The sequence below is a fragment of the Mandrillus leucophaeus genome, unplaced genomic scaffold, assembly GCF_000951045.1.
Source record: "Mandrillus leucophaeus isolate KB7577 unplaced genomic scaffold, Mleu.le_1.0 Scaffold228, whole genome shotgun sequence".
In the NCBI taxonomy this organism is placed as follows: Eukaryota; Metazoa; Chordata; class Mammalia; order Primates; family Cercopithecidae; genus Mandrillus; species Mandrillus leucophaeus.
The window spans coordinates 368,250-377,502 of record NW_012102343.1 but is presented as its reverse complement, the minus strand read 5'-3'; the positions used below and the strand labels follow the sequence as shown (position 1 = coordinate 377,502).

The following is a 9,253-nucleotide window of genomic DNA, read 5'->3' as shown; positions in this document are numbered from 1 at the left end:
CTCCCGGCACTGCCCGACTTCTTTGAGTTCCATCCCTTTCCTGGCTTTTCATCCTTGCTGATTCTGTAAGGGATAGCGCAGCCAGCGGATGTCCCAGGCCAAACGTTTTTTGATAGGCTGTTGATGACTTTCCCGAGGGCGGTGGTTGGGGGCGAGGCTGCCTGCCTCCCAAGAGCAGCAGCACGCCAGGGAGCCGGCAGGGAGGGGAGTGCTGCCACCGAGGTCAGGAGCAGGGTCCTGGGCCTCATTAGGTCCTGTGTGGCCGATACTTCCCGCCCACGACCGTCCCCCGGATTTCCATTTGCTAATACCTCACCCGTCCGTAGCCTTCTTTCCTCAAAGTTGCATAAAGTTGAAAGCTCTTTAACTTGCCTCCCCGACTCCTGAAATCCTGAATACACCTCTGAAAAGGAGTGTGCTCACAAGTATTCTCATTTTTCAATTAGACTCAGTTAGTTAGTCATTAAGAAAGATACGGTATTCTGAGTGTCAAGCCAATAGGAGACTTGTGGTTGAAGCTCTGCTCTGTGTTATACTCCATTTCAATTTAAAAAGTTTATTTTAAATGTCGTTGTAGATCCTTCCTCACCATTTCTCTATGGAGGACTTAATTCGTACACCCCTTCCCGAGGTCTTTGACCTCTAATTACTCCCTCCCACTTTGTTTGCCACTTGCATGATTTCTGTTTCTGAATTTCTGTTTCTGCTCTGAGGGAACATGCCGATTTGGTAATGATAAGTCATGTAAACTTTTTTTTTTCTCTGAGACAGTCTCCTGTCGCCCAGGCTGGAGTGCAGTGGGGCATCTCAGCTCCCTGCAACCTCCACCTCCTGGGTTCAAGGATTCTCCTGCCTCAGCCTCCCCAGTAACTAGGACTACAGGTGCGTGCCATCACACCCAGCTAATTTTTGTATTTTTGGTAGAGATGGAGTTTCACCATGCTGGCCAGGCTGGTCTCGAACTCCTGGCCTCTGGTGATCCACCCACCTCGGCCTCCCAAAGTGTTGAAATTACACGTGTGAGCCACCGCCCCCGGCTGTAAACCCTTTTTTTTTTTTTCCTGAGACGGAGTCTCGCGCTTGTTGCCCAGGCTGGAGTGCAATGGCGCGATCTCGGCTCACCACAACCTCCACCTCCCGGGTTCAGGCGATTCTCCTGCCTCAGCCTCTCGAGTAGCTGGGATTAAAGGCGCACACCACCATCCCTGGCTAATTTTGTATTTTTAGTAGAGACAGGGTTTCACCATGTTGGTCAGGCTGGCATAAACCTTTTTATACATACCATCTGTCAGCATGATCATGGCTTTTTCTTTCTTTCTTTTTTTTGTTGAGAGGGAGTTTCTCTCGTTGCCCACCCAGGCTGGAGTGCAATAGCACAATCTCGGCTCACCACCACCTCCACCTCCCGGATTCAAGCAATTCTCCTGCCTCAGCCTCCCGAGTAGCTGGGATTACAGGCGTGCGCCACCACGCCCGGCTACTTTTATATTTTTAGTAGAGATGGGGTTTCTCCATGTTGGTCAGGCCAGTCTCGAACTTCTGACCGCAGGTGAACCGCCCGCCTTGGCCTCCCAAAGTGCTGGAATTACAGGCGTGAGCCACCGCGCCTGGCTGATCATGGCTTTTTCTGACTGTATCTCTGGTACATTTTCACACTCCCGTGAATCCATAGGTGCAATCGCCATATATTGAAGGGGTTATCTCTGATATAAAATCTATACAGTTACTATTAATTTTGTATGTGTAAGGTTCTGAAAAAGCACACTGTTGATAAGCTGCAGAAAAGAGAGTAGGGCATCTTCTGTCACAGGCTGTATATTCAGAATTTATTCTAGAAATTGGTAACTTTATTTTTTTTGAGGTGGAGTCTTGCTCTGTCGCCTAGGTTGGAGTGCAGTGGTGCTATCTAGGCTCACTGCAAGCTCCGCCTCCTGGGTTCATGCCATTCTCCTGCCTCAGCCTCCCCAGCAGCTGGGACTACAGGCGACTACAGGCGCACACTGCCACGCCCGGCCAATTTTTTGTAATTTTAGTAGAGATCAGGTTTCACCGTATTAGCCAGGATGGTCTCGATCTCCTGACCTTGTGATCCTCCTACCTCGGCCTCCCAAAGTGCTGGGATTACAGGTGTGAGCCACCTAGCCCGGCCAGAAATTGGTAACTTTATAATATGAAAGTCAGTTCAAGACTCCTTATTTGAACGTAGGCTTATAGATTAATTGATAAACAAAAATTTGACTATAACGATTATTAATATATGCGTAGTACCTTAGTTATAGTACTTTATCGTTTCTTTTATTGGTTTTTGGGTTTTTTGGTGGTTTTCTTGAGATAGGGTCTTACTCTTGCCCATGCTGGAGTACAGTGGCAGAGTCATGGCTCCTTACAGCTTCGACCTCCTGGACTCAAGTCTCTGGCATGCACCTCAGCCTCTGGCATGCACCACCACGCCTGGCTAATTTTGTATTTTTTGTAGAGACAGGGTTTTGCCATGTTGCCCAGGCAGGTCTTGAACTCCTGAGCTCAAGTGATCGTCCTGCCTTTGCCTCCCAAAGTGCCGGGATTACAGGCATGAGCAGCCACACCTGACCTAGTTTATTTTATTGTATATATTTTTTATTGACTAAGTTTGATTTTGTAGATAAAGCTGTTGTGACATGAATATGACTCAGAGAAATGCCAAGATTTCATACTCTGGTAGAGGTGGGTCTAGAGTCTACAGTCTTCTGAATTCCCTCATTTTCTACCAAAGAACTGAATGTTGTTACTGTCATCTGCTGGTGAGCAACAACTGATAGTATGGATAGTAGAGTAGGAAGTTGCTATTTAGTAGTTCATGTGGTAGCATTTCCTTCCACAGCTACTGGTAGGTGCCTTTACTGTGAAGTTTCACGAATTATTACTAAATAAATTTGCCTTGTTTCATTGTTTAGAACACTAATGCTTTTAAACTTGGAACAAACCACTTCTTGTTTTGTTGACTTGGTTTTGTAATTCTTTTTCTGTCCAGTTTTCCTTGTTCCTGGTCAACAAAGAAATGTGGAGTGTCTTGGCTGAATCCTCATACAGACAAGATCATTATGGTGCTGTTAGGTAGGACTTGTATCCAGATGTAAGGTAATATCTCCACCAGCTTAAAGTTGTAAATGTATTTCAAATGCTCCTGAATGGTGGTTTTCTTTTTTTCCTGAATTTAATTCTCTATTATTTTGCCAGGTGATGTTAATTTTGTTCAATAAACCATATATAAAATCTAGAACTATTATGTATCAAAATAGATAGAACTTCTGGCTGGGCATGGTGGTTCATGCCTATAATCCTAACACTTTGGGAGGCCAAGGCAGGTGGATTGCTTAAGCCCAATTCAAGACCAGTCTGGACAACATGGCAAAACCCTGTCTTTACAAAAAGTACAAAAATTAACCGGGTGTGGTGACATGTACCTGTAGTTCCAGCTTACTCAGGAATCTGAGTTCAGAGGATCACCTGAGCCCAGGGAGGTCAAGGCTTCAGTGAGCCGTGATTGTGCCACTGTATTCCAGCCTGAGCAATAGTGTGACTCTTTCTCAAAAAAAAAAAAAAAAAGGGCGGGGGTGCGGGGAGAGGGGGGGTAGTACTTCTGCTTGTTTCTTCTAGTAACTCCAGAACTGGGTTTACTTTATAAACTCATCTGTAACTTTATTTGGGTTTACCTTAGAAGCCATGTTTCTCTTCATAAATCATTCTTGAAATCACCTTATAGCAGATGGTACTTTATAGGTAGAACAGACTAAGTGAACAGCTTTAGATTTTGTTTTTACATAGCCTTTAGAATCCTAAATAAATATATTATTATCCAAACTGTACTAAAGGGAATAATCAGTGTTTCTCTTGGGAGTTACTTTTTTTTTTTTTTTTTTGAGAGGTAGTCTTGCTCTTTCGCCCAGGCTATAGTGCAGTGGCACAATCGTGTCTCACTTCAGCCTCCACCTCGCAGGTTCAAGTGATTCTCCTGCCTCAGCCTCCCGAGTAGCTGGGATTACAGGCACCTGCCACCATGTCTGGCTAATTTTTGTATTTTAGTAGAGATGGGGTTTCACCATGTTGGCCAGGCTGGTCTTGAACTCCTCATCTCCGGTGATCTGCCTGCCTTGGCCTCCCGAAGTGCTGGGATTACAGGCTTGAGCCACCCACACCTGGCCAGGAGTTACTTTCATCCTGCTTTTTTATTGCATGTGCTGCAAATATAGAATTCTACTAAATTGACATTTTCTTGTGATATTAAGACTAGTTCAGATCTCTGCAGGGGCATTTTAAGAAATCCTGGTGGTCAAGGATTTAATCTTACCACTTTTAGATAACTTTTAAAAATTTAAAGCATTCACTGTTTTACTTATATACAAGATACATTACCACAGATAATTATTTATTTATTTAATTTATTTGTTTATGAATGAATGACAGGGTCTCACTATGTCACCCAGGCTGGAATGCAGTGGTGCAATCATGACTCACTGCGGCCTCAACCTTCTGGGCTCAAGCAATTCTCCCACGTCAGTCTCCTGAGTAGCTGGGACCACAGGTTCATGCCACCATGCCCAGCTAACTTTTTCTTTTTTTTTTTTTGGTTAAGACTGGGTCTCACTATGTTGCTCCTGGGCTCAAATGGTTCTCCTACCTCAGCCTCCCAAAGTGCTGGGATTATAGTTGTGAGCCACCATGCTTGGCCATATATTTTTGAGATGGGGTTTTGTTATGTTGCCCAGGCTGAACTTAAGCTCCTGAGCTCAAGAGATCCTCCTACCTCAGCTTCCCAAGTAGCTGGGACTACAGGTGTGCACCACTATGCCTACAAATAATTATTAACTACTGTTACTTTATTTGCAAAATATCCCATTTTTATTAGTTGTCCATCCCAACAGTGCCACAGACTAAAAGTTGTCTAAGAAAATTTACCTGGACTGGGCACAGTGACTCACATCTGTAATCCTAGCACTTCGGGAGGCCGAGGTAGGAGGATCGCTTGAGCCCAGGATTTTGAGACTGACCTGAACAACATAACAAGATCCTGTCTCTAATTTTTTAAAAAATCAAAGAAAAATTACCCAAATTTTAGGCCCACTTGTCTGCATTTTCATGTCATGGATCTGTCAAACGTTCATTCAAGAAACATTTAATGAGGCCAGGCGCGGTGGCTCACGCCTGTAATCCCAGCACTTTGGGAGGCCGAGGCAGGCGGATCATGAGGTCAGGAGATCGAGACCATCCTGGCCAACACAGTGAAACCCCGTCTCTAATAAAAATACACAAAATTAGCCGGGCGTGGTGGCGGGCGCCTGTAGTCCCAGCTACTCGGGAGGCTGAGGCAGGAGAATGGCGTGAACCCGGGGGGCAGAGCTTGCAGTGAGCCGAGATCACACCACTGCACTCCAGCCTGGGCAACAGAGCGAGACTCCATCTCAAAAAAAAGAAAAGAAACATTTAATGAATACCAACTGTATAACAACCTGTCTGATAACTTGATGCGTACAGTAAGGAACAAGAGAAGGCCCTTGCCCTCAAGTTGTTTACAGTCAGATGTGTAAAGCTCTGACCTGGATGTTGATCTCTGAGAATATACAACCTCATTGTCACCCATCCACAAACACTTAACAGTAAACAGTACCAAGCAGGGATTGATAAAGGAGAGACGGTGTAGACTAGGGGTGTCCAATCTTTTGGCTTCCTTGGGCTACATTGGAAGAAGAAAAATTGTCTTGAGTCACACATAAAATATACTAACACTAATGATAGCTGATGAAGTTAAAAAAAATCACAAAAAAGATCTCATAATATTTTAAGAAAGTTTACGAATTTGTGTTGGGCTGCATTCAAAGCCGTCCTGGGCTGCATGTGGCCCATGGGCTGTGGGTTGACTAAGCTTGGCCCAAACCCTAGGTGCTATTGAATTTGGAGGCATTTAAGACTGTTGTAGTCAGGGAAAGTTTACAGAAGGAGATGGACTGAAAGCAGAGGGAAGTTCATCTGGGAAGTTAGAACAATGTGAGCACAATTCAGAGTATGCTTAAACTCGAGCATTGTTTCCTAAAGTGTGGTCCACAGACCGGTAGCATCAGCATCATCTGGTAACTTATTAGAACTGCAGTTTCACAGGCCCCACCTGAGACCTACTGAATCAGAAATACTGGCAATGAGGCCCAGCAATCTGTGCCCTCCAGGTGGTTCTGATGCATGCTAAAGTTTCAGAACCACTAGACTAGAGCAGAGGGTTATTGTATGGAATGAGTAAGCCAAAAACTCTAAAAAGGCAGGCTGGGAACTCATTGTGAACGACTTAGAATGTCAGGCAGGGAATTTGTCTTTTATCCTGCAGACTAGAGCCACCAGCTTGTGACTTGGCTGGATTTGGCTCATAGAATGTGTTTTCTTTGGCCTGAAAGGTGGGTTTTTGGGGGATTTTAAATGGAATTAGTTGTCATCATTTAAAAATCAGCAGATTTTACAAAGAAATCTGTGCTTTCAGCTTACCTTGAAAAATCAGAAGACCTGGCAGAATGGGGCCTACGTTCCATTATGGTAGCAATTGGTGGGAATAGCAAGAAGCCACACCTTCAGATGGGACACATGCTCTCCAGTTTACCACAATCCCTACCAGTTCCTTTGTCTTACACACACCTTTACTTATTTACATTTCCTGCCCTTTGCCTGTAGGTATTTGAGTTTGTAACTTCTGTTGTGGACAGTGGGACATTAATGAAAATTTTGAGAAGCAGAATGACGAGATTTATGTATTTGTTAATTTATTTAACAAACACTAAACAAACATATATGCCAGATGGTACTCTGTTAAGTAATCAGTGTTCAAAGATGAATGAGTCCCAGCTAGCACCAGTGGCTCATGCCTATAATCCCAGCACTTTGGGAAGCCAAGGCTGGTGGATCACTTGAGGTCAGGAGTTCAAGACCAGCCTGGCCAACATAATGAAACCCCCTCTCTACTAAAAATAAAAAATTAGCCGGGGATGATGGTGGGCACCTGTAATCCCAGCTACTCGGGAGGCTGAGGCAGGAGAATTGCTTGAACCTGGGTGGCGGAGGTTGCAGTGAGCCAAGATCATGCCATTGCACTCCAGCCTGGGCAACAGAGCAAGATGCCATCTCAAAAAAAAAAAAAGTTTACTTTGGAGACCCTATAGTTAGAATTTATAACATTGGTTTCATGAGTCATATCCATAATTCAAATCCTGTCTTCAATGTGTCATCTTCAGATTTATGTTGTGTAGGTAAGTTTAACTTTTTTGTTCCTGAGGGATAGAAAATAATACGTAAACTCAAATTCTTCAAGTGATTCTTTCACCTTAGTCTCCCAAAGTGCTGGGAGTATAGGTGTGAGCCACCAAGCCCCCATCTGCTTGGTCCCTTTTAACCACATACTCATGCATGTAATAGTAGCTACTCATTGATTATATTGTGGAACATATGGCTGGCATTTTATTTTATTTTATTTTATTATTATCTTTTTTTTTTGAGACGGAGTCTCGCTATCGCCCAGGCTGGAGTGCAGTGGCCGGATCTCAGCTCACTGCAAGCTCCGCCTCCTGGGTTTATGCCATTCTCCTGCCTCACCTCGCCCGGCTAGTGTTTTTTTTTTTTTTTTTTTTTTGAGACAGAGTCTAGCTCTGTCGCCCAGGCTGGAGTGCAGTGGCCGAATCTCAGCTCACTGCAAGCTCCGCCTCCCGGATTTATGCCATTCTCCTGCCTCAGCGTCCCGAGTAGCTGGGACTACAGGCACCCACCACCTCGCTCAGCCAGTTTTTTGTATTTTTTAGTAGAGACAGGGTTTCACCGTGTTAGCCAGGATGATATCGATCTCCTGACCTCGTGATCCGCCCGTCTTGGCCTCCCAAAGTGCTGGGATTACAGGCTTGAGCCACCGCGCCCGGCCTGGCTGGCATTTTAGCAGCAAAAAAAGACCTCACATCTCAGCTCACTACAGCCTCAACCTCCCACATTCAAGCAATCCTCCTGTCTCAGCCTGCCAAGTAGCTGGGACTACAGGCACATGCCACCACACCTGGCTAATTTTTTGTATATTTTGTAGAGATGTGGTTTCGCCATGTTGCCCAGGTTGGTCTCAAACTCCTGAGCTCAAGCTAACTGCCTGCCTTGACTTCCTAAAGTGCCAGGATTATAGGCATGAGTTACCACATCCAGTCTGTGTACTTTACTTACGAATTAGCTCCTTAGTCATTGCCTTCTCCACCTTTACACACACATATACACCAGCTTCTAGAGGGAGTGTGACTTGCGTCTCTTGCTGTTGGTGACTTTTTAAATGAGCTGGATGTGTGGTAAAGTAGCTGAGGTTGTAATTTGAGTGAGAAGAAAGTGTAGGGGAGGAGAAAGAGCAGGAGGGCATTAGATTACAAGTCAGGAGATGAGCTTGATGATGTGGATTCCAAAGCCTGGAAAGATTAGAAATGAAAATGTAGAAGAGATAACTGAGTCAAAAGTAGGCATACTGACGGCAGAGAAAAAAAGGAAACTGTTCTCATAATTATTCATTTCCATCTTACACAGGTTGAAAAAGTGATATAATAGTTAAAGGAACAAAGGAGAAAATTCAGAAGGAAAGAAAAAACTGGTAAGTAACATATATAATACTTCACTTTTTCTTAGGTCAGATTTCTGCAATTTCTGCTTTGTTGTTCCTAGCTGAGAGATCACAGTAGATGGAAAAGGGTCCACAAGGCACTGAAAGAGCTGTCACAAAGTCCAGTAGCCTTATTCTGTTGGAGAGGCCCTCATTTGCTTATGTTGACTTGAAATTCTAATAATTATGGCTTATATATAATAATAATTATGGCTGATTTACATCCTACAACAGATTTAAAAAGAAAATTAGGAGGTAATGGTGGTTTATTGAAGGAGTTGGGCACATGACAATACTGATCAGTGATAATAGATAGCATGATGTCAGAAAAAACTAGCTCAGAAAGGATAGCAAGCTGGGACCATTTGGTGACAGAAGGGCAAACAGTCCTATAGACCTACTGTAGCCCTTGGAAGCATCTCAGTTTTACAGGAAAACATAACTGATAATCATAATCATGACTCTGAACTATAAATAAAAGGGTATTCCCTGTGGGAAATTATATAATTCACAATGGAAACACTTTTTTTTTTTTTTTTGAGATGGAGTTTTGCTCTTGTTGCCCAGGCTGGAGTGCAATGGCTCAATCACAGCTCACTGCAACCTCCACCTCCCGGGTTC

At 44.1% G+C, this 9,253-nt stretch overlaps 1 protein-coding gene across 2 annotated transcripts in view; it reads left to right on the top strand.

The window, feature by feature from the left end:
• Positions 1–3,010: 3,010 nt before the first annotated feature.
• ENTPD5 (ectonucleoside triphosphate diphosphohydrolase 5) overlaps positions 3,011–9,253 on the top strand; it is a 62,492-nt gene continuing 56,249 nt past the window's right edge. For both annotated transcript variants that reach the window (XM_011981505.1, XM_011981506.1), the window contains exons 1-2: positions 3,011–3,117; positions 8,560–8,623. The gene's annotated coding sequence lies outside the window, so the exon portion shown is untranslated. The remainder of the gene's footprint in view (positions 3,118–8,559; positions 8,624–9,253) is intronic.